General features: G+C 40.9%; 1 protein-coding gene and 1 non-coding gene across 3 annotated transcripts in view; one reads left to right on the top strand and one right to left on the bottom strand.

The window, feature by feature from the left end:
• The window catches only part of LOC145996950 (uncharacterized), a 250,359-nt gene that overhangs the window by 208,030 nt on the left and 15,168 nt on the right, over nt 1–27,161 (top strand). The gene's annotated exons all lie outside the window — the stretch shown is intronic.
• On the bottom strand, nt 21,406–21,478 carry TRNAA-AGC (transfer RNA alanine (anticodon AGC)). The gene has a single exon. It is a non-coding gene; the product is annotated as a tRNA-Ala (tRNA).

Below are 27,161 nucleotides of genomic sequence, written 5' to 3'. Positions count from 1 at the left end.
TTGCTGTGTTCTGGAGATTGCTAGGTTCAGTGTCCTTACAGATGAGGAGGCTCTTTGTGTATGTTTTCGATATTAAAATATATATTACAGTCCAAAACTAGCTGTTTGTTGTTTGTGTGTGTGTGGTGGGGGGCGGGAGGCGATCCCGACTTCGGGAAATGCCGAAGAGTCATTTTAAAAAGTTAATTCTCGACGTTTTCTACATTGCAAGTGTCTGGAACTTATCGGAAATTATTAGTTTTTATTCCAGAAATGCAAAAACAATCACTTAAGGTGAAAATGACGTGTAGAATTCGAGATTTCCAGAGCTTCAGGAACTTTCGAACATTTCCCGTCTCGAGACCCAAAAAATTCTGTACCGCACACCCCTAGGTGAATGTCATTTCTCCGTGATGGCAAGAGAAGGCGATTCTGTGTCCTGGCAACACTGCGTTTCGTCACAGCGTGGTGTAACAAGCAGAAGCGTCCGCCCCCTTCCAAGTCCAACGTTTGTTCCCGGCGCGCGGCGCAGTACAAGAGTTGTATACGACTCGGTAGGTCGTACTTGGGGTTGCTCTAGTGACAAGAACGCATACATGCTGTAAAGACTCCCTCTAAAGAGTACTGACGAGTGATAGTGCTGTCTGTGTACATTGTTCTGTGAAGTGATATTTGTGAGTGCTGCTACGGCAGGTAATCTTGAGTCTACAGAGGCGAAAGGAACAAATGAATATGGGTAAGTCAACGAGCCGGCAAGCATTGTGTTGACGTTACTATGATTTTTCTCAGTTCATGGACGCCGCAACGGCGAAATCGAGACAGAAATATTGCAAATAATGTAAACTCAGTGATATTTTCGAAAATGTCGTTTCGAAAAATCATACTACGCCAAACAGAAAACTCAAACCCTTTCATAGCATGCGCTAACGTTTGCTATTAAATAGTATTTCCGTGTTTGTGTATTACAAATATATAGATGAACGGAAGTAATAGAAAGATTGCAGAACTTCAATTCTTTTCATTTCGAATAACAGCCAGCATGATTCTTCAAAACGGGAGAAAAAGTCGTTACAAGCCCAAGGTCGAACATTTTTTTTTTTTTTAAATTGAATATAAAGCGTAACGCTTGTAACAGGGTCGGATTTCAAAATGTCAGAGAACCCGGTTTTTGAAAATTACGTAATTCCCACAGGATGGAAAGTCATACTGTGCTTAGGGCTAATAGCAACCCAAAATTTGAGTTATGTCACTCATAAGAAACAAAACAACTCCCAGTTGTATGTTGGAACTAACAGGACAGGAGGATAGTGAAATATGTAGTTAACTTGTTAATAACGGTTTTCTCAACGTGTGTAGAACGGTGCGTGTAGCACTTGGGACATGTTGTTTGTATTTAGTTTACGCCAATTTTCTACTTGCACCATTATCGTGACGATGAAGATAAAATAAACACATGAAATATTGCCGAGGATCTACGAGAATACAGTCATGCCTTGTAATGAAGGAGTTCCGTGTTCGAATCCCGGCGGAGCCACATTGCAGTGATTTGGATATCACTTTAAACTGTAGGCCCAGTCCCGATTAGCCTAGTTGTGCATAAATCAAAACTCATAATAAAAACATGACGTATATATGCAGTGCTATATTGCTGACATATTAATGTTAACCTGAATGGTCTGTAATAAATAGAAAAACATTTGCAAGTGTCTTGCATGTCCAGTAGAAGAAACTATAGGCTAATGGATGAAACTATCTCATTATGTTCAGTGTTTATATCTGTGAGATGAATGCAAGGGTAAATAATGTGTACTAAAAATAAAGTATTTTGAGTGCTAGCTCTTCAAATTCCTTATCAAAGCCTGCTTTGTTGTTGCTTTTCTATTTTGAAAGGGAAGGAAACCACTTTTGCGTTGAAGTTAGGATACAATGTAACAAAACCCCCCTTGTTATATTTTACAAGAGGTAAACTTTGCGCATGTAGCCTCAGCAGTGAAAGCACACGAGTTCAACTTTCTTTCCCTGTTTTCACAACACACACACACACATATATGGGTCATTTTCCTGTGCGTGTCATCGTCGAATGCAATTAACACAATGATCAGGATATCCTGTTCTGATCGTCAACAATGATTCTGAATCGAAACCATCCTTTTGTTGGATCAAAGGCGTTGCGAGTTTGGCTTACGTTGTTTTCTATTCATGTCTTTCGATAGATCCATATCCAACCTATCAGTCAAGTAGCCAGGGAGTGGGCTAAGGGGGCAAAAGCCCCGAAATCCTACAAATATCTTAATTTAAATAGTGTATAGTGGTAATTAATTTGACTTCCTTAGCAGGATTAATCAGGTCGAAAAAAATGGGGTGTATAATAGAGGAACCAGGTTGTAATTTTATATTCTACCATTTAATCCAAAGAATAAATGGATCCACAGCTCTCAAAATGTGTAATTTTCTTTGTGAGACGTCACTCGATATAAACTTTCAGTATGGACTTGTGTTAGATATTCATTCACTCATACGGTGGATCGAGTAGCAAAGTGTCTCAATTTATATAATAATAATAAATTTGGATTAAAATTGGATTCTAAATAACTTGTAGTTAAAGTTAAATGTCAAATATACACGTTTGCACCGACAGCAATATAGTTATCGGTAAACGTTATTGGAGGCAATGAGCCACTCATTTCTTTTGTTTGTATAAAGACAAAGCATTTGGAGGCGTTGCAGATTTAATTCTGATGTAATGTCTGTCGGTAAAGATTACGTTATCTTTTGGGTTGGGGATAATGCGTATTGTAAATCTGGGAAGTCGTAGATAATAGCAAGAGAATTTGCCGCGTCTAACGGGGCATTCAAACAATTGGTATTCATAGTTTGTTGGTCTTTACAATAATGCAAAGGAAATAGGCCTACTGAAGATAATGTAACAGTTTGCAGCACTTGTCAAGTAATGAGAACAATGCGTACTTGGGCACTGCAGAAAACGGGAAAACTCAGAAAACGGGGCATGCATCTCAAGAAATAGCCCTTGTTTAACATTTTCGCTGTTCTAGACAAGCGTAATGTCGTAAGGCTCCTAGAACACACTGTTACGCATGTGTGCACGCATCGAGTCGGTTGTGCACGCATGTAGCCCAAGTGGCAGCAGAACGACGTCAATACCCCGATATGCCAGGGGTTCCCCAAACGTTTTCGTTCCACGGTACCCTTAGTGTTTGAAGATTTTTCGCGCAGCGCCTAAGTCAGAATGTAGGCCTATCTAACACTTTCAACGCTCAGTTAGTGTGCTTAGAGTGCTTGCATTAAGTTAAAAAAAAAAGCACATTTCAAATTCAGAAACATTTTATGTGTAAAAAGTATTAAATAAGCACATATTTGGAACAAGTGTAATTTCAGTGAAAATATTGGAATATTTCCCAACGCCCCCGAAAGCCACCCACGACGCCCACTTTGGGAACCACTGCCATATGCAATGACCTTCATTCAGTATTATAAGACTTTAATGTACTCAACCAGTTTAGCAAGGTTTATGCATCCAGTCCAGTGTAAGAATGACAGGATCAAGTTGATTTACGTAGATTTTTCAGAAGATATTGTTTCGATAAAGAAACAAGTTACACGCCATGATCTAGTTTTCTTCTCAAAAAGCTAATAGGATTGATTATTATAGGTTTGGCCGATGTGCTGAAATTGAAAACTGGGCACATTTCCTGCAAGATGATGTCCAACAGCAACATCGTCTGCCGATATGCCGAAACCGGATTTACCAGGAGAAACCGGACGGCAGCTCTTCCGTCAACTTTATGATGATCGTAAAACACCAGCCGACATATTGTAGCATATTCTGTTCTTAACAATGCTTCAAATTATCTCCGTAACATAATAGCAATAACCTAATGCTTCGTGCGTAACGGAAGACAATTGATATAGATCTCTGTGGATATGATAACTAGGGAACTGATTTTAAGGTGCAGCACCTTTCCAGAAATATATGTAGCTGTTTTCATACCGATCGTTTGAGATGTATTTTAGATGAAATCAAGTAAAAATAACACACTTTGTTGCACCTTGTCGTGAAATTAGCACATTTATCCCCGTTTTACCCCTTCATTGATGATGCTTCAGCACCTTTTTCTTAATTTTCTTTCATGTTTTGTTAAAGAAAATTGAACAGAAAAATAAATTATTTCCACTCTTCAACAGCTACATAAAATCCTATAGTCCCATTTCGTAGAGCAGAACGAGAGCTATAAAATGGTAAAAATATAATCATTGCAGCTCCAATAGTTTCCAAGATAATGTAGCAAAACCCGCGACAGAAAACACAAACTTAACAAAACCTATTCGGCAGAACCACACAGTTCTCTATGCGGTCCGCGCGCATTATATACAGAAGGCGCAGAAAAAGATAGTACTGAATAAAGCCATTTTATCAGCACCTGTCCTTAATAATAACGAAACTATTGGGATTTATTCCATGCGAGTTAAATTACCTATCCAGTGGCTACTTTTCTAGGTGCGTAAAAATAGTATAGTGAGGATACAGATACACCCTTTGGAACCTCGTGCTCTACACGCACATCTCGGAATCATCGTTTGGCCTTCCTAAATACAAACAAAAACCTGTTTCGCGATAAGACATACGCCGTGTATACAAGCATTTAACATTATTTACTTGTGCTATAAATAGTTGCCGTTCCCCGTATCATGTCGAAGCTGTTTACCACTTTTTCATAATAATGACATCACTTGTTGCGCCGGATGGAATTTTTGCCTTCATGGAGACACTTCTAACTGTAAACCGACGCTTGCATATTTGAGCGCCATTGGTTGAATGTACAGACAACACGAAGTTGCCAGTGTGCCAGAATAATATTAGAAGCTGAAAGGGATACACACTTCTTGTAAGAAATCATTGTTTTTATGGATTTTTTTTGGTACCACTAACCGTGGTGGTCTGATAGGGTGTATAACTGCCACGCGATTGTCACGGGTTCGGTTCTCGATGTATCCATTATAAAGCAGCTCTGAGGCTCACTCAGCCCACTAATCAATAATTACCCGAGGGCATCTCTGGATTGAAGGCGAACGGAGCGTGGTGCTGATCACATCACCTCCAAGAAATAAAGGGATCGAAGAAAGCTTCGTATTGTGTTGTATCTTGAGCAAGACGCCTATTTTTTTCACGCCTAGACCTGCAGCCAGATTAATCTATGTGCTTTTGTCTTCCGTTCATCTTAACAGATCACCACTCATTCTCATCGTCGCGATTAGTTAAAGCAACGTAAGATTAATAAAACTATTTATTTTTCTAAAAACTGAAGGTACGAACGACTTGCGCTTTTTCGGAGGCGTGGCCCCACCCACCTGACCGTCGGTGACAATTTAAGTAATTCTCATAGTGTTCATATTCAACAAGCAACTAACTATGCCTTGTCCCGGATATTTCTGGAGAAAGGCCGCGCATAGCGGCAGAGAAGGGGAGAAACCCAAGTGGGCAGAGCGAAGCAGTGCACGCTGCTCGAAGGCTGGTAACGGCAGTCGCTTTCCCCGTCCACGCAATCCCGTCCCCTCTCACGTGTTCATTTGTGGAGCCGTCTCGCGTCACTACTTGCGCAGAGACTGGTTTTCGTTCGCTTGCTCCAGAGAGAGCCGGGATAGGGTATAGTCTTACACTTGTCAAAGCAATCAATTAATTTTACACCGACTTGATAGCAGCTTTGTGATTGGTTCTTAAGCAATCAAGATCTCTACGAGCCATGCACACCTACAATCCCGTTTCTCAATCAGTTATTCTCTGAGAAGGGGGAGTCCCCTCCCCGCATGAGAGACAAAAACGGGCAAAAAGTGTAAACGTAATTATATCCATAAAATGGTATCTCTGCTTCATCTTTACATTGATGAATTATATGAATATGCCAAACAGAATGACGTATTTAAGGGGAGCCCTCCGAAAGAATTAGAAAGTACATAAATGAAATAATGAAAATATACTTTTAATAGCATTAGTTGTATAATCGATGCTTATTTATTTCCTCTGCACTTGTTGGAAGGGAAGGATTATATTTGGATCATACGGCTTTGAGGGGCAGTACTAACGAAGATTTATGCACTACTTATGATAATATGCATAAAATATTAATCAGGAACTTTACTTTTCGTCAACTGGATCTAAACTTCTTTTGTGTTATTCAATACAATATTAATTTACATACTTTATTAATATTTAAATTTATTATTATTTCTGAGACATTGGTTCTGACCCCCCTCCGAAATATATTTCTAGATACGTGACTGGCCAAGCATTAGGTAAAATCGATTAAAAACAGTTTTCCTTCGGTATTCTTAATCGTTCACCTTTTTTTTTACGTCAGAATGCCACGTGACTCAATGGGAAGTGACAACTGCACGTTGATGTCATCACGAGTGAATAATTTTATCGCGAACGGGAAGTAGCAATGGGCGCCTTATCTGACGCCAGCGCAGTTTCCTTCCTTGCGGAGGTTTCCCTACGCGAGACAGTTGGTGTGTAAGAGAGAACAAGAAACGCGGCGTTTTGTGATTGATCGCGATCGCAGGTCATTGTCAGGCGATTGTCTTGGTCGCCCGCACCCACCACACAGATTGTTCCGTCAGGAGTTGGTTTCCACGGCAACGAGGATGCTGGGTTGTCGGATCGGCGTTCTTCGTCCGCGGTTAGTAAAAGATTTCACGGCCGATAGTTGCCACAGGATACCGTCCAGTGGGGTGTGAACAGCCCCACTTTGGATCCTGTCGCGCTCTCAAAAGGGGGAAACTTCCTCTTGGAAGAGCAACTCTTTGGGCTGCGTTGATGGCAGCTTCCGAACATCTATTTTTTGTATTTACAATGCATGTACCAGGGTCGTACATGAACATTTTCCAGGGAGAGGTGGAGGGATTCCGGAAAAAAATCTTGAATCATAGATATGTAAATTTAACAAGTGTGTAAAAATTATTGGTCTATTTTGTAAGACCATATTTTCACAAATACTGAACAGAAATGCATGATACGACCACCATTTGAAAGATAAATATTTGTCATTTCACGCAAGCCCTAAATGCATTCGATGAGCGAGCGCCCTGTGTGTGGCACGACAGATGTCCTGGCGGTACTTCTATTCCAGCTAAACATTTTCAAGCATGCCTTGTGTAAGCTTTCCGATGGGACTCTGTGTGCGTTTCCTGTGGGGTTTTATCGAAGGCAATGTTTGCGTTCCTACACTTTCACAGACACTGCCAGAATTGCAAAGGTGAATAGACATCGAAAACGTCACACAAGGCATGCTTGAGGTTTGACTAGAATGAAACTACCGCCTGGTCATCGTCGTGCCACGTAGCTATGTGGCATATCGAATGCATTTAAGGTCTGTGTGAAATTGCAAATATTCCTGTTTCAAATGGTGAAAGTATCATGTATTTCTGTTCGGTATTAATGAAAATATGACCTTACAAAGTCGACCAATAATTTTTTCACACCCTGTACACGATAGTTTCGCCCCAAATGCCAAAAATTAGCAACCACAGGGGAAGGATGTAGTAACCAGACGGGGAACTCTCCCACCCCCGTCAGATACCACCATCCGTAAACTTATTGGAAAGTGGTGGTAAGTTTTTCTCGAGGATCGTGAATGGTACAGTGGGTTTCGTGTGACGTCAGGATGCTCACAGCAGCCATGTTTTCGGCCAATTTTACCATAATGCAGCAGTTTGTGACGTAGGTGAAACACACGTATGGTGATACTCAAATTGTCCTCTGCTCGCTCGTGGCAACGTTTTGAAAGCGAAAGCAAACATAATGTTAGGACTCTACGCTCTCGGAAAAGCAGGTTTACGTAAATTTCACTTTACTGCAACTAGAAATGAAAAATGAATCGGTGCTATTATAGCATATTCCCAGAGATAACTGAAATTGAGAAAGTGAGTTTTAAATGGCAACTGCTGGGTATTTTTCGTAAGAGAATTTGTCTTTTGGGCATCCACAATTATAAGTTTGTGTTTTTAAGTCCACTTCATGCACAGATTGTGGTATATGAAAGGTGCCACGAGCGCACAACATCCAATGCTGCGTTGCCACATCTATGATTGTGTAATATCTAAAAGTCCACCCGGCCAAAGATTGGAATTGAGGAAAACCAGACTTTCTGCCTCCAGTTCAAGGGAGGAAAAGCGGTGTTGCTATTATACCGGCTGCGGGCTGCTATACGCCTGATTTTTGTCCAATCGAACACGACACATCTTTCTGTCAACATGCCCCCTTCGCTGGCATTTGAGAGAGTGGCAGTGAATCGGAGACCTATTCGCTTGCTGCGCTGCGGCAACAATTAATGCTGTGCTTGGCCTTGTTGAGGGTGCTGCCTGTTTCGAAAACTACTCGAAACGAAACATTTGGCAACGCGTCACCACGGCAATTGGACAAAACCGATTGGTTCAGCGATTCATGTGACCCTCTTTGGCTTTCGACAGAAAAGATAAAAATAGAATTTCCAAGTCCATTCTCTGGCCGGAACAACTGTAGGTTAGGTTAGCTTCGACTATGTCTCTGGGGTCTGCCACAACAATATGTATTAATTATTGTATTAATATGATAAATTCAAATTTAAGCAATGTTTTTTGAGGGAACAATACCAATATTGGGGAAAATGTGCCTTGTTTGCCCCCCCCCCCTGGAAATAAGGACCCAGCCGGGGTCCCGTGAAAGGCAAAACAGTTGACACAACGTGGCAACATCGCCATGGATTTTGTGTGCTCGTGGTATACATTTTTAACCACAAGCGCACGCAGCCTTTTGTTTCTGCTCTCCCGGCCTACGGCCCAGGACTACGGTTTAAAGTTGGATCAAAGCCACTGATTGCCTACACCGGATATCGAACCTGGGACTCTTTATTACAATGCGACGGCATTACCACTACGCCATCGGGGAGCCCCTCCAAAAAAAATGTGTTTGTAAATCTGGCATACACGCAATGTTTCCGTGGTCCTACTGTAGTGAGTGTAAGGTTTGATGCAATTGTTTTGGTCTCTTTTTACGTCACATTTCTGCCTCACTATAGCGTTTATAGTGTGACCATGAGGTCCGACGGGACAGCTGGTAGACAAAGTTCAACGTCTGCTCTAACACTTGTCTTCCAGCAACGTTCTGATACGTGACGTCATTTCAGTTTCATGCACGTTTCGTACTATTAAAAGAAAGTAATTGGTTGCATGCCGTTAAGGAACAGAACGTTCTTATTGCGGGACAAGTATGAGATATTTGGTCTTCGGGCTTGATTTTAAATATATATTTCATGCAGTTTGCAACCTTGAATATGCATGCGCATTGTATTATATTCTAGTCATAGCCCAGCTGTCGCGTTGGTTTCCCAATAGGACTCATGGGTCCACCGCGCCTGTATGAGCTAAAAAGACACGTTGTCCCTAATGAGGGTGCGTGCTTGTTCCAAAGCCCACTCTTGGGACTGTAGACGCATTTGCTCACCCCCTTTCTCTCGAGTGGTGCGTATGTGCATAAGTTGTCAGGAGGGTGTATTCTTTTTCGTTCGCCAATCCGTACGCAGACGATAAACCCTTGCTGGGGGAGGCGTCATCTCCAAATTAATATAGAAAATATTGTTTGTATTAATTCTAGCTTGTCCGAGGAGGGTAGAGGGCGCTGCCAGTATTCCGTATCTTTATTCACCTTATTCGGTCCAAATATCTTCCTATTTTTTTTCTTTAGAAGATTAGGACCTGTTCTATTTTTTTTCTTTAATGCCCATGAATCGCATGCATATGTAACGCACGGTTTTATTACAGTATTATAGAGTTTTAATCTGACCTTTATTATTAATTTGGTGGCGAACAGTTTCATTTTCGAACTTGGATATGTAAAAGCATTTAACATTTTCAATTGTATTATCTTCGAGTGTAATTGATCTCTCAATTGCAGGATTTCTTGAGTCTTTCATATAATTTGTTTTAGATGTTTTTCTCGAGTTTTGTGGTAACTTTATGGAGGTATCTTCTTCCAACATTTGTCATGCTCTGGATATTATTAGTATTTCGTCACTCTAGGCACAATATTTGTTGCTGTTGTGCCTCTCATGTCTTAATTTTTTCTAGTTGTCAATCGCTATTTAAAGAAAGCATAGCATAGAAGATTGAATGAAACAATCTTACTCAAACTTTAAAAAGCTGCTTACATTCATATACGTTTTTCTTTTGTAATAGTCATAATTCTATATTAAATGTAATGTGATCATAATTATACGTTATATTAATTAAACGTAATAGTTTCGCCAAATATAACAAAACAGAAATTAATAACAACAAAAATATACGTGATGCATATTAAGCAAAAATTAAGTAAACCGCAAATTAAATACATGAACATCTTCTGTCCAGTCACAAGATCTCCTTGTCTTATTCAATTGTCAACTATAGCTTATTGTGGTATTGGAAGTAAATTGACGTACGAAAATGGATTTGGTGGAATCGGCAATAGAACAATTAAATTGAGAGCAGTGGTAGCGACGTCGTCTTGTAATCAAGGGGTGCCGGGGTCATTACCCGATGGAGGCACATGGTGATTCGGATCCCACTTTAAACTGTAGGTCCAGTCCCGATTAGCCTTACTGTGCATCAAGTGGACTTAAAACACCAAATCATCAACATTTCAACGACAATTAAATTGAGCCGACCCCTTGGAGACGATAGGCACAAGGGAGGATTTCATCTGCGAAGGCCACGACCAGGGTCCCCCGCGGACGTCCTGGGAAACGAAAGTAAGTGGAGGTCGCTGCACTGTTGACAGTGAAAACGAGAAGCAAACATCACTTTCATCTGCGGCGAGAGAGGAAAGTCACGAGGTGGCCACAGATTTCCCTCCATGGCCGATTGGAGTTTTTGCGCCGGCCCCCGCCCGCGGTTACGGGAGAAAGTCTTCGGCGAAGACCGCGGGGGAAGTGGTAATGAACTTGATGTTTGCGGGAAGCGACGGACGAGCGCCACTGTGCGCAGTTTGTGGTTCCATATTGGCTTTTTCCGGCGGGAGCTTCCTATTCCTTTTCCCATGGACAGAGAAAGTGTAAACTTACTCGCCAAAGTGAAACAAGATTACTTTACGCACAGAAATTATGAGTGTTGGTTAACCAAAATTGCTTCTTTGACTCTCTTCGTGTCATCTATGTATTAGGTGGGGAATCTGACCGTATCGGGATATTTCAAGAGATAGAAGCTCTTCCGCCGGCCTCCGTGGCGGAGTGGTTAGCACAGCGTGCCACGACTCCAGGGGTCTCTGGTTGGAATCTCGGTCTGGGCAAAGGTGTTCTTTGGGAGTGTCCTTTCATAAATTTCATCATATCATCACTCATTCTCATCCGATTAGCCAAAACTGGCAGACACTCCAAGTAAAATAAATCATTTATTCATTCAGAATTATCTACGTTTGTCATGGTTGTAGCAGAATCGTATGTCTAAGAGGTAAAGTGTTACAATTAACATTCCAAATCAGGATTTTACAGATGTATACTTAAACCAATTGTACTTGTATATTTTAGAAACAGAAATTCTCTTTTAGTTCTAGAGGACGTGGAATTTCTCGCTCAAGACTTGCGTGCACGCACCAACTCTTTTGTTACAGTCTTTGTTAGTTTGACGAGTGCATTGAACGACGTTCGCCCGTGCTATGTGTGATAACCGCCATCGCATGCTGCATGGAGCTAGTAGGTCACCGGTTTTGGAAAATCAACCGTACAAGAGCCGAGGTGCATTGCATTGCCTATTTTCGCTGCGTGTTCCTCGACCCAGTTTCCAGGCACTGGGAGAGGATAACACGCCGCGATGGGGGAATCTTGTTTCGCAACGTACGGCGCTCCCGTCACTTGGCGAGTGGCATGAGATACTGTTACAGCGCATCCAAACGGAAAGAAGGGGCACGGACAGATTATTGGATGTTTGTATATTGCGTCTCAAATTTATATTTTTTATTCTTGCAAGCGGAAGAGTGCATAATGTATAAGGCAGTGACGTGCCCAGGACTTTTGAAAGGGTTTGGATGTCTTCCCTTTTTAGCAGCCAGTTAGTTCTATATTTTGTCATATTTTCCAGCATTTCAGACTTAGGTCATGATTCACATCTACGCTCAGGTCACGGTCCGATCAAATATTGTTGAATGATTCTGAAATAGAAGCAATCACACCTAGCGGTCCGGGGAAGGTTCGCTCCGATCACAATCAATATTGACGTGAGCGGAGCTTGACCGGACCGAACCTTGATCGCTGATGTGAACGTGTAGGAATACAGTGTCCATAGGTGGGAGAGTGGGATCCATGAGTATTACCGTGCAAATTGCCCATCACCATGTTCGTGCACTTTATGTGACACAAGCATTAAAAGAAAAGTCAAAACAACCTGTTGGCAACTTCTGCACCAGCATACATAAAAATCCATTGCTTAAAAACACACAGGATGCAAGAGAAAAAAATTATAAAAATAGTGATGGACAATTTGAACGGTAATACTCATGGATCCCACTGTACATGCACAGTCGTAAGGCAAGTGTTATCTGGCGTAGCATTATATAGACAGAACTCGAAATTCATCAAAGTTGATGGAATTTTAGTGTCTGGTCCCAACCACGGACGTTCGCAGGATATGGACAAACGAGGCATATACAGTGCCTTTCACGGTCAAATCGTCCGCAGAGCGGTGGCAAGTGCACCTGAGATAATCTGCCGGCAAACTTGGTGTAACTGGAATGAAATAAGATCGTGCAATTACCTGGAAATGTTCTGCTCCTGCATCCAAATATTTACGGTATTTTTCACTAACACGTATCAGTTTCTCTTCCGAAATGGCTTCAATTTCTCTCCTGACATTCTCTTTGAATTCTCCTAATGTATAGCTTCAGGTTTAAAAGCTTGGTAGCTCGCCACGCAGACGACTGGGTGGATTTTTAAGGATTATGTTCCAATCGTGTTCTAACGTCGTCTACTTTCTCCTCAGTAAACACACGTCGTTTCACCCTTCGCTTCTTATCAATACCAAACCCTGTTTCCCTAAATTTGTTAACAAGTTTTGGAACACTGTCTCTGTGTGGAACAGGAACATCTGGGAATTCTACTGCGAAACGCTTTATAACTTCTCAAGAATTCGTAATGACGTAAAGAGTACATAAAAATTCGTTGTTTTAAATTGTACGGATAGCGTGGCATTATTAGACTCCAGAAAGGACCAGTATATAATACGTAAACTAAAACAAAACAATCTAAAACACCTTAACACTTCACAAACACATGCAATCTGGACACCAGCTATCTGGATACTGAAGCACTGACGCGTCCAGTGCCAAGGTCAGCTGTGGATCTAAATTCTGGCAAATGCGCACCCACCCACCTTCCCGGCGAGCTGGCCGACGGTCCGCGGATGACTCGACCGTGAAAGGCACTGTATTTCCACCATATTAGTGTTGCCCCCTAAGAAAACACTCCTTCAATTTGAAGTTATCATGCTGCTGTAACACCCTTCCAAGAATTAACATATAAATGATTTTTTTCAGTGGGCCTGCCCCCCTTCCATCGTCCCATTTTGGATTCTGCCTGCGAACCCTTCCACCTCCAACTGACTAGAAATATAACAAGTTTTTGGAAACTAGATTTTAACCCACTGTAAGCCCGTGTTCTTCGTGTAAGCCCGTGCGGACAATACTAGCTAATATCTTAAACTTTCATCGGACATAATAATTGATATGCCCTCGTCAGATGACGAATAAATACGCATATTGCGTTGCCCAGAAACTGCTTGTTATCATAATAGGAACATGAGGAGGGAGGGGAGAGACTTTCAAATCCATTTCTGCGACGTAAAATAACAAATACAAATGAATCTCGCCAATGAATATGGTCACGGATAATTTGCCTGATATCGCACTTCACCAGTAGAATTCTGTTGCATTTTTTAATGTTTCTCTTTTCCACCACTGTTTTTGTCTCTCCATAACAACATTTTGTAATCCTACATGACCCTTTTCTTATGGTGCCGGGGAGGCGAAGAATGAATTGGCGTAGTCACGTGATCAAGGCACCTGGGCGAGCAGGTGTTCGTGTCGAACAAGAGCGGCGTGCGAGAGGTGCATTCCTGTGACAAGGGATCAAAATAAAGGGCAGCTGCGCGATGCGACCCTTCCGAGCTATGAGGGGGGTGGTGTTCCGAACCTTCCAGTGAGACTTTTGAGGAAACAGAATTTCTTCTGCCAGTCTTTGGTTCTATTTTTTGGGAATGTTGAACTCTCCCCATGCTTTCAGTGTTCTTTTCGGACAGGTAGGTGGAGGGGGCTTTCTTCTCGTAGTTTCCTGTGTTATTAAAACTAATTCTGTACATAATAATTGATAATTCAGTAATCGCCTTACATAACCACGATTCTGTAGTATATCAACGTCTGGTAGTATTTTCAGATGGCCGCCGTGATAATTAATGAAAGGTATCAATTAATGAATTAAAAATGATTTAACATTGGGTTCAAAATCATACTTATTTACAATACCATTCGAAATGACGAAATACTTGTTGGTCAATGTAAACTGCGCTATTTCCAAACTTCGATGCGTTTATTGATGTAATTTTTTCAACACGCGAACGTAAAATATAAAAATCACAAGGCCATCTTTCGAATTTGCACCAATTAATATGGCGACAGTTCTTCTGTTAGGCACATGTTGCTTGCTTCTGACAAAATTTCGACCTGCTAGTGTTGCCAACTAAGGTGATATGCCTCTAAAATGGCACTTTTTCACTTAACCCATATAATCGCCAATCATAAATCCATCAAATGCTGCACATGACCAACATTGGTCGCAAATGACAAATTGATATGGCATCAAACATCTAATTATGACCATTCGATAATTAACGTATTTTTTCCACCGAAAAGTGGCATTCTGAAAATTTTTAACGCTGCCTTCCGCAAGTTAATTTATGTAATTTTCTGTATAGAGTAAACTGATAATGTTAAGTATTGAAAAATATATCAATGCATGAGGTTTTATAATGCATTAAATCCGGTGTAAATATCTCTTACGGTTTTCATGATATATTTTTTTTTCAAAGTTGGGGTTGCGCGACTTTTGAAACGCACTGTAGAAGGCACAACGTTTTTAAACATCAGTCGTTACATTGTGAACATGTGACAAGAGAACGTCAACTTCGTTTTTTTGTGGTTTATGGACATGGATAATTTGAGATTTCTTCTTCACTGATTTATAAATAATTAAAGAGTATGGATTATATATGCAGAAAGCTTATATTTTATTTTTAATATCTGTCGTTTTATTCATTCCTACTGGTGAAGGTTTTGTGTTTAGTACAAACTTTGATATGCACTACATACCCAATACGTAGACAGTGATCGAAAGATAAGAAGCTCGTGTTTTGGCCAATGATATTGTTCCAATAATTAAATATTATTCAAACTAGATTTAAAAACTATGTATCATAGAGTTTTGGGGTAGAAGCGGCGAAAGTTGTTTTTCTCTGCGACCTGTGAATGAGATTTGGCAATCTGTAGCTCAGCCTTATTACACTAATCTTGGGATATAATCAAATCATTAAAAATCTTTGCTTGGGGCCGAAGCGAGGCATTTGTAAAGGTAAAAGTGAAGGTCTGTTACCGTAATTTTTTGCTGGAATTCAGCTCTATAAACATTTGTCGTCCATTGGGATCATTCTAAAATTTGTTTAATTTACTGAAATTCTATCTTGAACGATGGATAGAATGCACGATGAAGTAGGTGAAAGGACAGTCGCAGACACCAGTGTTTCAACTTGTTGAATGTTAGCAAAGATAGAAGTTAATGGCTTGTGCAAGATCAGATTACAATCAACCTTGATTGAAAATGTTAAAACTACATAACTTTCACCTATACATTATTTGCAGTTTTCCCTTCCTCGACAGCTAAGCACACACAGAATACAGTTCCCCGTCGTTTGCCGATCTCTCTCGAGTAGGATGAACCTTGTAGAAAATATTTGCGTAATGCACAGCCCGGGTTTTTGCAGGTTATCGCGCTTGACAAACACGAGAATTGTTTCAAGCAGTGGAGAATGTTTGCTCGAGTCTCAAGTTGTGTGTGTGTGTGGGTGGGTGGAAGGGGGCTTTTTCTAAATGTTGGCGCTTGTAAAGTGCGCGACATATGCGGGTCTCATGGGCAGAAGTGACTGCTTTAAAACAATAACTTTCCCAGAAATTTATTACGCAACTAACAAAGGTGCTGGTATGTTAAATAACCATATCATAAGCAGTTTATTGTTCACTACTCATTTTCTCTTTTTGGGTCATTCCACGAAAAGTGGCCACTACTCCATGTAAATATATATAACAAAATTAATTAATCTGAAAATTATTAGTGTTTTTAATTACGTTAAGGTTTAAATATTTGTGAATGCATATAATTTGCATGTTTCACCAACAAAAAATACGAGGTTTGGAGAGTAAGTCATGGCAACCCAAGAATAATTCGACAATCGAAGGATGTATTAAAAATTTATGTACAACTGAGAGAGTATCCATTATGGATATTTTGTTGGTAGGAATCATGAAAGAAAACCCAAGCAACCCTGTGACATACATATGTATTAATGTACAAGTTACAAAAACCTGTCTGACCCTGTGACATACACATGTTACAAAAACTTGTCTGATTATGACAAACCTTCGAAATAATGTCGCATTGTCCACAGCACGCTGCCATCGATGTGGAAGACGTCGAATACCGTCGGCAGCACCATCCTCTTCACCATGCCTGAAGTTTTTGTGGTCTACGACGTGCCGTTTGGGAGAAGCGTCCAGATCTAGTGCATAATGCAATCATACTGCACATAATGCAAGGCCACATAAAACAGCTTGTGTACGGGACCTACTGCGCCGATGGGGATGGGAAAAGTTGGAGCACCCAGCGTATTCAACGGATTTGTCACCGTGTGATTTTGACCTCATCCCCAAGGTGAAGGAACCAATCCGTGGTACACGATATGAGACCTGCATGGGCATTGAAAATGCTGCGCGACGACAGATCACCCGCTTCAGGCATGGTAAAGAGGATGGTGCTGCCGATGGTATTCGACGTCTTCCACATCGATGGCAGCGTGCTGTGGACAATGCGGGAGATTATTTCGAAGGTTTGTCATAATCAGACAAGTTTTTGTAACGTACACATGAGTGTCACAGGGTCAGACACGTTTTTGTAACTTGAACACTAATATATGTGTATGTCACGGGGTTGCTTGGGTTTTCTTCCTTGATTCCTACCAACAAAATATCCATAAAGGATACTGTTTCAGTTGTACATAACACATTTTTAATACATCCTTCGATTGCCAAATTATTACTGGGTTGCCATGACTTACTCCCCAACCCTTGTATTATCATCTGTAGTCTATGTGCTGCACAGACAAATGAAGTCAAACTTTGCTACAGTTTTAAAGCGTCACACACGTAACACATTTTCGTCAATGCTTTGCATGCATTCAGGCTATGTCATCATACTAAAGTTGTTGTTTTTCATTTAACATACACCACAAAGTGCCTCATAATTCTGTGAAATCAGTTCATTATGAATATATTAATCCAATCTAGTTTCTGCACACACACACACAAACTTTGAGGTTCTAATGTCACACACGAAACGCTGGAATGGCCTTTTTATATCTTTATCACTTTAGACGTCATATCTTTTTAAAAAACTACAAGTATAGTTTAGTCGTACTTTGCGTCGCTTTTCACGTATGGCTAATCGCGACAGGAGGATGAAACACTAGGAAAGAAATGTCCAGGCTGGACTCTAACCCAGATCCTGTTTGGCTATATGAGTAACGTGTGTGCGCGTGTTCCTTCAAGAAACAAAATTACATGGTTTATTACGTTTCGTTGGTAGAGAAAAAGCCACATAAGAAAGTAACAATGAAATGTAATGTGTACTGAGTAAAATGCACTATTTTGCTGTATAGTTCCTGAACTACGTCGTACATAACTATTCACCGGCACTCCAGAAAATGAGCAATATTCAACGTTTACCTATCAATTTTTTAAAACACTGTGAAATTCTTGTAAACAGTAGTTCATTTCCTGATGCGTAGTCGCCTGAGTGCATGTTTGCAAGTTCAATGAGTCATTATGACGTGCATGTTGTTCTAAGCGGAATTCACAGACGGAGCTAGTGTGAGAGACAGCAATGGAACGTGGCGACCTCATAATCGATAGAGTTGGTTGAATGTCGATGTTTTCACCCAGCCTTAAAAGGTAATGTAGCGAGAGGAGTTATAATGAACGAATCCAATCAACTTTTCGCACGTTAATATGCTTAAATAAATGCATCACATTGTTTCATTAGCTCATTTGAACATTCTAACACTGTTTTTCTTTACACATTGCTTCCATCTTGTGCGCAGTCTTAGAGTGACATTTTCGAACACAGAAAAACATAAAATTAGATTTTCTTGTGAAAACCAAGGTTGCTACTATTCATTGTACCAACCCCTTTCGCTGATTGTATTTAAATTTCTTACTCTTCTAGCAGTTGGAATATTTATGTACACAAAATCTGCAGAATCTGCGCCGCGTTACACAACGTCACCTGATTCATCTTTTTTGATATAATGATTTTTGACATTGAACCCATGTTGTTTTGTAGATTTTGATAAATGTTAAGTATTTCGAAACTAGACATTAAACGATTATAATTTCTGTGTTTTATTAATTTGTTTGTATTGTTACTTTTTGTCACCTTGGGCTAATCGCGACGATGAATGATGATTGTATGAAATTGATGAAGGGACACACACAAAGAAGAATTAACATCCATGCCCAGTCTGGAATTCAAACCCCGGAACTTCGGTGGCGAAATCGAAAGTCAACCACTGAGCTCGCTCTGTCACCGAGGTGGAATTTTTAAAAGCGAACATTGTGGATACTTTCTTGATTTGGTATTTGTGTCGTAGTGTTAACGTAGTCTCCTTGTAATGAAGGAGGTCCCGGTGGTGGCTCAGTGTGGTTCGGATTCCACTTAAACTGAAGGTCCGGTCCCGATTAGCTTATATGTGCATGAAATGAACTAAAAACTAACTTCTACATTTTTAAAAAGTTTACTCTTTTAAGTATGGAAGTAAACGTGTTCACGTGCATGACCTCCAGTCGTTCAAATTTGTTCGAATGCTATAATGTAGGTGATCTGCGACGATAAGGGGAATCTATAATTGCTCATTAAACTTGCCATTACAGAATCCACTCGTTCTTAGCGTGCCTCTGTCTCTCCAGCACGAAACCGTTCGTTCGATCCCATTCGACCTTTCTACTCCGAAATAGGCAGCGTCACGCTCGGCGCAACTTTGACCTAGAATGACCGACCCCGTTCCTCGGTGACCTTCAGACGCTGACGTCAAGTGCCTCAAAAAAGACTGATGTCACATCCAGCGACAGGCGTGCGCGTCGGTCGGTAGCTTCCATGCAGATGTTCTTGATACAGGTCGGCGATGCATGCGATGGGTGCCTAGAAACAGTTTTCTTCCTACTGTAGGTGATCTTGCACCGAAAACTCGTGAGTCATTTCCAGCGAATGCTCAAGCGAATATTTCATGAAAGTGTTCTGTTCATATGGTTCAGCATGGACGTCCTTGTGGCAATCGGCACCTGGAGTGCGTTAACAGTTCGAGGGCAAGTCAAGTGGAGCGATCGTTCGCAATGCGAGACTTGCTAAGGCCGCTGCAGGGTTTTGCATGTTAAGCGGAGTGACGTATTGCGAGATCTAATTCCGCATTCTGTTTGACTTTACATTGCTACACTTTTGGCTGTATATAATACTCCCTCTGTCCCATAATTATTGTCCGGTACACTTTTGTTTGTTGTCACAAAATACTTGTCCGATATTCAAACTGTGACATTTGTGTATACAGAAGAAGAAAATGAAACACGGGAATGAGTCATACAACGTTATTACTCAAGGATCAGTACAAATTGGCCGATCAAGTATCCAAAAGAACATATATAAAAAGTTAACATTTTGGCATACCGTACTATAATTATGGGACAGAGGGAGTCATCGTTAGGCTGTCTGCTAGGCAATGACTGTAGTAACGTGGGAAGGCGGACTTTGATATGGAAAGTTGTTCTGGGTTAATATTGTTCACTTCAGCAATATGGAAATTCAATGCATTTCAATACTTTGTGCGGGAATTTTAGAAAAATTAGCCCCACCGAGACAATTGAAACAAAAACTGAAAGGCAGTGGCGGCTAATGACACTCTCTCGTGCGTGACAAGTCCATTTTCTATCACGACACGACACGAAGATATTCGTATTTTTGTCGTGTTGCGTCGCTTTTCTGCCACTTTTGGTTAATCGCGACCATGACCTTTTTTTAACTTTCTTTTTTTCCCGCCTCCTTGTTTACAAACACGGCAGGGTTTGTGACATCAAGATGAAACTTGAATGTTCAGCACTGTAAAGCATGCAACGCTCTTGTTTTTTAAGAGAAAAAAAATATGTTGAAGAGCATCGCAGCGCAACTTACACAGAATACATGATGAAAGTAATGGTGTATAGAAAAAAATTAAGCAAAATCATAAATTTCCCCACGGTTAGTGCTAGAAAGAACAAAAAAAAAAAAAACAGTTCTGAATTTCGGAGAGAGAAGTTTAACAATTTTTCCTTCTCTACTTCACACGTCATGTACGAACACTGTTATCATCATTATCAATGTAGGAATGCCCTCTCCCCTTCCTCTTCCCGGGTTGAAAGATTGACCCTGATGTTTGGCAAGTCTTGCGATGACTACTTAAAAATGTCACGCTTCGCCACTGATTTTCAGTCCAACACCTTCGAAAAAACACTCCAGAAGTGACATTCAGGCAGTCTGCTGCCAGCACAACCGTGAAGAGCATGACACGGCGCGGTGATTTTCGTGGATACAGGTACATACTTATTTGATTTGATGAGCAACTTTAAACTTGTTACATACACGTTGGGCATTTCGTGGTGGCGGGAATAGCGTACGAGCACTCGAAGACAGCTCGTTAGTGGGTATTTTTCCAACCGTTTTGTCCTGTGATAGAAGCCGTGTTAACGTGATTGTAAATCCATGTACTGTTGTTAATTAACGTTGCATTGTGGCAATAAAACACGCGAGTGCATTTCATTGTAAACTGTGAAGCTTGCAATGGTTGTAAAGCACACTTCATACTAGGCGAGTGAACATTTTGCACTCCAGTTGCCGTCAGAGGCGAACGTCCAGTCTAAAGAGCCACATGCACAAAAATTACTCATCCAGAAATTGGCCTTTCTTGGTAAGCACAAGCTGAATGTACTGTAATAAAGAACACCTTTGTTTCCGATTATTCTTTTATGTGACTGATTTGAATATATACATATAAAAAAAGGACCTTTGGAGATGCTGGGTATCGATCCCAGTACCTCTCACATGCTAAGCGAGCGCTCTACCATCTGAGCTACATCCCCACGGACTGCATTATAGCTGTACACCGGACAATATTGTCCTGTTGTCTAAAGTGGGACACGACCACACCCGATCATATCGGAGGCGATTGGAAAGATACTTTCACTTCAGCTCCATCTGTCAGTGATTTCCAGAAACATGTTCATTCAGTTCGTTGGTCACTCTTGGGCCATTACTCATGCGTTTCTCTCCTCTGGGCTAAAACTGTATTTTGATCGTTGTTCTGGATGTGCGTCGAAGGGTTTTGTCCAGAATTTTCAATGTGGACTGGGGTTAAGAATGTTTGGCAGGAGGTAAATTTAGCACAAAAAAGAGGCCTTTGAATATTTAAGGCAATTGGGAGGGTGAACTAGTGTGTCTCGAAGCCACAAACAACTTGTAAAGTCAATGTTTTCACCCTGATCTCCACGAACAAGCTTTAAAAACAGTAGATGCGAAACTGTATACACATGTAATGCTCTGGAATGGTGTTAATGCTATGACGTTGCATGTGCTTAATTTCAAAATTTAATGGGGAAACAAGACGGGGCATTGACGATATTGATTGATTGAAATTAAAATTGTGGGTGCGTCAAAACTCACGCTAGTTGCATCCCTCACATTATTATAAGGACGTGTTCCAGCCCTTACCGTAGCTAAATCAGTATCTGCCTCTTGAGGACTAAAATCTACTAGGTTGAGGCTGTAAAGGGGCACTAGCAGGATAAAACAGCCCTCCAAAGGAGTGTACTGGTCATGGGTTCAGACGCCCGAGTCTTGTTGGCCTGCAACATTGCAGGTAGGGTGTGATGGGTGAAAGTGAGTTTGACATTTGGGTACCTTCTCAAAATATCACCCCTTGTACCATGGGCGTAACTTGGACCTAATTTTGAGGGGACAGAATTAAACTTGGACCTAATTTTGAGGGGGCAGAATTAAACTTGGGCCTAATTTTGAGGGGACAGAATTAAACTTGGGCCTAATTTTGAGGTGTTAGAATCAACTTGGGCCTAATTTTGAGGGGGCAGAATTAAAGCCCCTATCACACGGAACTGGATTTCTAGTTGGAATGCTCTAGTTGACGCTGGACTGGCTACCCATTTGCTAGTTTTCGCCTCACACGGTACTTGTTATATCGTACTTATCGATAGTCTTTCGTTCCCATAATGGCGGCCGCGCGAGATGTAAACAACGTATCACTTCACACTTTTAAAATACGATAACTATCCAACCGAGAGGAATATCGCATCGCATTAAATGGGTTTAGGTAGAGAAGAACGGCGCTGATAAAATACTTACTTTACAACGTTTACTATACACGTATGGAAGAATATTTTAGCTTTTTCAATTGTAAACGTGCCTTTCGTGTTGTATACACTCGGAAGCCACAGACAAAAAAAAGGCTACTTTACAAACTCACAGAATATCTTCACATGGCCAAACTTTGCTCTGATTGGCTGTTCCACAGAATCTAGTCGAAGAAGTTAGTAGCAATTAGAACATGTCCTATTCCTCAAAACAAGTCAAGCAGTCAGCCAGGCGGCCATGATTACTACCCAGAAAGTCAGTTCATCGCCAACTAGGGCATTCAAACTAGAAATCCAGTTCCGTGTGATAGGGGCTTATCTTGGGCCTAATTTTGAGGTGTTAGAATCAAACCTAGCGCTTAAGTTTGGGGGAAGAGATTGGAAAAGTTTTCCATCCAATAAAACCAGCTTTATTACTTTGCTCCTCAGGTCCCCTAACTTGTAAATTTTAATAAACCTGAAAAATTTGGGGGCAAGTGTGCCCCTTGCCCACGCCAAGTTACGCCTATGCTTTGTACCTCTTGACGATATTGAAGATTCAAGGTGATCATAATTTCCAAAAATGCTAGGAGTCCAAAGAAATTGGTTATCGATGTTCTCTCATGCATTCTTGTTCTAGCTTTTACTAGCCCCGTCTAGTTCGCTCCACTTTTGACACTAGAGTTGACGAGCTGTATCTTTGCGAGTGAACCCTGCCCAAGCCCGGCTGCGCAGTAGCAAGGGGGAGGAGCTACCGGCTGCGCGTTATTACCTTGCGTTCTGTCCTTGCTGTCGACCACCCAAAGGGCGAGTAGGTGGCAACTACATAAACGTATCGCTCACACTCTGCACGGAGTAGCCAAGGCCACCCGGAAAGATACAGCTCGTCAACTTCTAGGTGTAGTGCAGATGTATCCCGATGTCAGGTTGGTGCAAGGAAATGACGTTGAATCAAGTAGACGAATAGCGGTGTTCAAGTCCAGAGGATTCAACAAATGCCCGTCTGCTGCTTTAAACGTTCATTTGATTGGTTAGCACGCACTACGTAACCTCGCACCACACATTACACCGCTCCAGAACGTAGTGCATACTGTGCAGACACCAAATCAACGAAATAGACGAGTCGGTGTTTCACCGTGTAACCAACTAGGCACGTGAGCGCAGAGTGTCGCAGCGAACTAGATGGAGCCATAACAGCAATTAGAGATGTAGGAGTAATGCTTTTCATACCGTCCAATATGCCGTGAAAAAGTATTCCGATTAAGTTATCTGACCATATATTGAATTAAGCTTTGCCGGTTTCTGATTTGGTGAGAATTGGCACACGCTAGAATTCGAGGTCTCCTTGATGTTTGTCAACACGAGAGTCTCCAAGAATGAAATAGTCGGAAGGAAAGATCTTAAGAATAGGTTATTGAAAAGTTTTTATGGTATAAGAAGGAAATGACTGCGAGTTTTGATACAGACACATAAAACGGGGCCAGCGACGTGTTTGTCAGGTGGTTTCCTTTGTGCAAGATCATTTCAGCCCGGATCCAATGCTGCGTACAAGTCAGAAATCGTGGATTCGTGGGGTTACTGTAGACGCATTATCGCAGAAGTTATAGTCTCGCACAATATTCTATAAAAGCCATACTGTGGTAAACTCAGACAAAATATACCTGATATGTTAATTAATATTGCTGGTTATAAAATTGGGTCGCCGGAATGTATGAGGCAATAATTTTTCAATTTTCAACGTTCGGAGAAGCCTTGCTTGCTGTTTTCATGCGATGAATTTAACATTTGACATAAACGGATCTCCATCAACGGCTTCTTTCAAAAGCATTCCCAGTTCCTAGGAACCACGCCGATAATTTAAAAAAAATAGAATTTAATTTATTTAGAGATCGTAAAGTATTCAGAGGGATCTTTCCTGCGATTACATTAGCTTAGATATTTGAGCCAGAAATGTAACTGAAATTGTTAGGTAGGGGAGGTTTGTTCGATATGTGGGGGGATGGGGGAGTGAGTGCGTGTAAAGGGGTGTCCTGAGGAGGCACCTGGACCCACGGCCACTACAATCCTCTGTGTTGTCTTGTCTTTGACCTTATGTGTGCTGAGTGTCCCTTTACAGACTCTGCTTTTAACAAGAATATGAAGATTTTATCCTCGTAATAAAGGGTCTTGAGTTGTGGAAAACCAGGAAGACTTTAAAGATGCATTTTATTATTAGGGTTCTGTGCTCAGTTTATTTTTAGTTAAAAGGATTGTCACCGTATTGTGTGACGCACACAAATAGTAGTGTGCTGCCGTGCCCATAATTTAAAAATCATTCCGTCAGTCAATAGGTGTGATTTGGGGGAGACAACCGGGGAATTTTTGCGTAAACTTTCCTAGTGTTGTGATTGTTTATAACTCAATTTTAATTTATCACAAAGATTTAGGTTAAAGACCACTACCAATTTGTCACTAATTCTTTCTGTTTCGGATATTGTAATTTTTCCGCGCTTGGATTAATTGCTACGAAGGTGATGAATTGGGCCTTAACCAAATTTCGAACTTGGGATTCGTGAATGTGACTACTCCGCCACTGGGGCCAGAATCCTGGGTGTTAATTCCGATCCTGAAATAAATTGCAATTGGACTCTTGTAGTTTAAACCAATTGCTAAAATTAACTCCTCAGTAAACTTTGCTGACAATAGGAGCCCGACGGCCTCACTGATGGCGTAGTGGTAACGTCGTCGCCTTGTAAACAAGGGGTCTCGGATTCGATACTCGGTGGAGGCACATAGTGGTTCGCATTCCACTTTAAACTGTTGGTCCAGTATGCCTTCAAACAACAAAAAAAAACAAAAAAAAAAACAAAAACAACAACAACAACAAAAAAAAAAACAACAACCTCGAAATCAAAAATAGGAGGCAGAGGACCAGCGAGACGTTGCCTACAAGGACGCGTCGTGAATCATCTGAACGACTTACCATATCGGTTCTTGATGGGTTCCTCACCGAATCTAGCCACGATATAAACATGAAGGAAGGTCACGGCCGGTGATGTTCTGCCAGAATCCATCCGTTCTGGTGGTGGCGCAGGAGGTTGCATCGCCCTGCGCGTGACGGACGACCTCTGTTGGCGGAGCGTGGCTTCCACTTGGAGGGACCACGGGGCAGGCTGCCCCGTGACCCACTGCCTGGGCCTACATTCGCAGGTCGCTTGCTTCCCTGAAATTTGTAAACAGAGGATGGCGACTAATTTTGGCAACCGCTACACACAATAGCTTGTTTTCTGCTCAAGGAAGCAATGTTTTCATTCTAGTTTGTGGTCGAACGTTAAATTCGCCGGGAAAGTGGATGGTTTGGCAAATTTTGGAATTAACTATTTTTTTTAAAAGGAATAACGTTACCGTTACTTATCGCACTCAGCTCAAAAGCTCCTCTTGGTGAAGCGCGTTATTTCGTCTTGTGACGTCAGGCTAAATACTTTCGTGGTTGGACTAATTGATTTTGCGCTCAGAGATTTAAACCTATCAAGCTAACCTAGCCACAAAAGCATTCCGCGCTTATGTCAGAACTCCAACTACAGGGCGCTCGGTCGCCATGGTGCCCGTTTTTTTTTCCCCCTTCTTTGTTACCATGTTCTTTGAATCTTTTCTCCTCGATACTACCCGTCGTTAAGTACTATAGTATATTATAATATACGGGCGGATTCATTTCACCGGGTACCAGAATTATTAAATTGTTCTAATTTTTTCTTTATTAATATTTAGAGTTCGTTTTCGGAAATTTCCATAACTTTTTTTTTTTTTAAATAAGTACAGTATGTGTTTTTAAATGTGTGGTGTTTATGTATCATGTGTATAATTAAATCAGAATAATGAACATACTATTATGTTTGCTTGCCGAAATGTAAATCTGGTTAGGTTAGCGATATGGTAGTCTGCCATATGTTATAGAATGTCTTGCATAGTTATTCGTAAGTTGAGACCAATCCAATCTTGTATTAATTAATAAATGTTTTTAAGGTCGTTTCATAGCTCAGTTGGATTCACGGTTTTCTTAGCACGTATTAAAAAAAAAAGATGAAAAAAAACCCCCTTCTTTGTTACCATGTTCTTTGAATCTTTTCTCCTCGATACTACCCGTCGTTAAGTACTATAGTATATTATAATATACGGGCGGATTCATTTCACCGGGTACCAGAATTATTAAATTGTTCTAATTTTTTCTTTATTAATATTTAGAGTTCGTTTTCGGAAATTTCCATAACTTTTTTTTTTTTTAAATAAGTACAGTATGTGTTTTTAAATGTGTGGTGTTTATGTATCATGTGTATAATTAAATCAGAATAATGAACATACTATTATGTTTGCTTGCCGAAATGTAAATCTGGTTAGGTTAGCGATATGGTAGTCTGCCATATGTTATAGAATGTCTTGCATA

Source organism: Lepisma saccharinum, chromosome 1 (genome assembly GCF_977018435.1).
Source record: "Lepisma saccharinum chromosome 1, izLepSacc3.1, whole genome shotgun sequence".
Taxonomy (NCBI): Eukaryota; Metazoa; Arthropoda; class Insecta; order Zygentoma; family Lepismatidae; genus Lepisma; species Lepisma saccharinum.
Note: the sequence above shows the minus strand (reverse complement) of the source record. Positions and strands in the feature narration are given on the sequence as shown.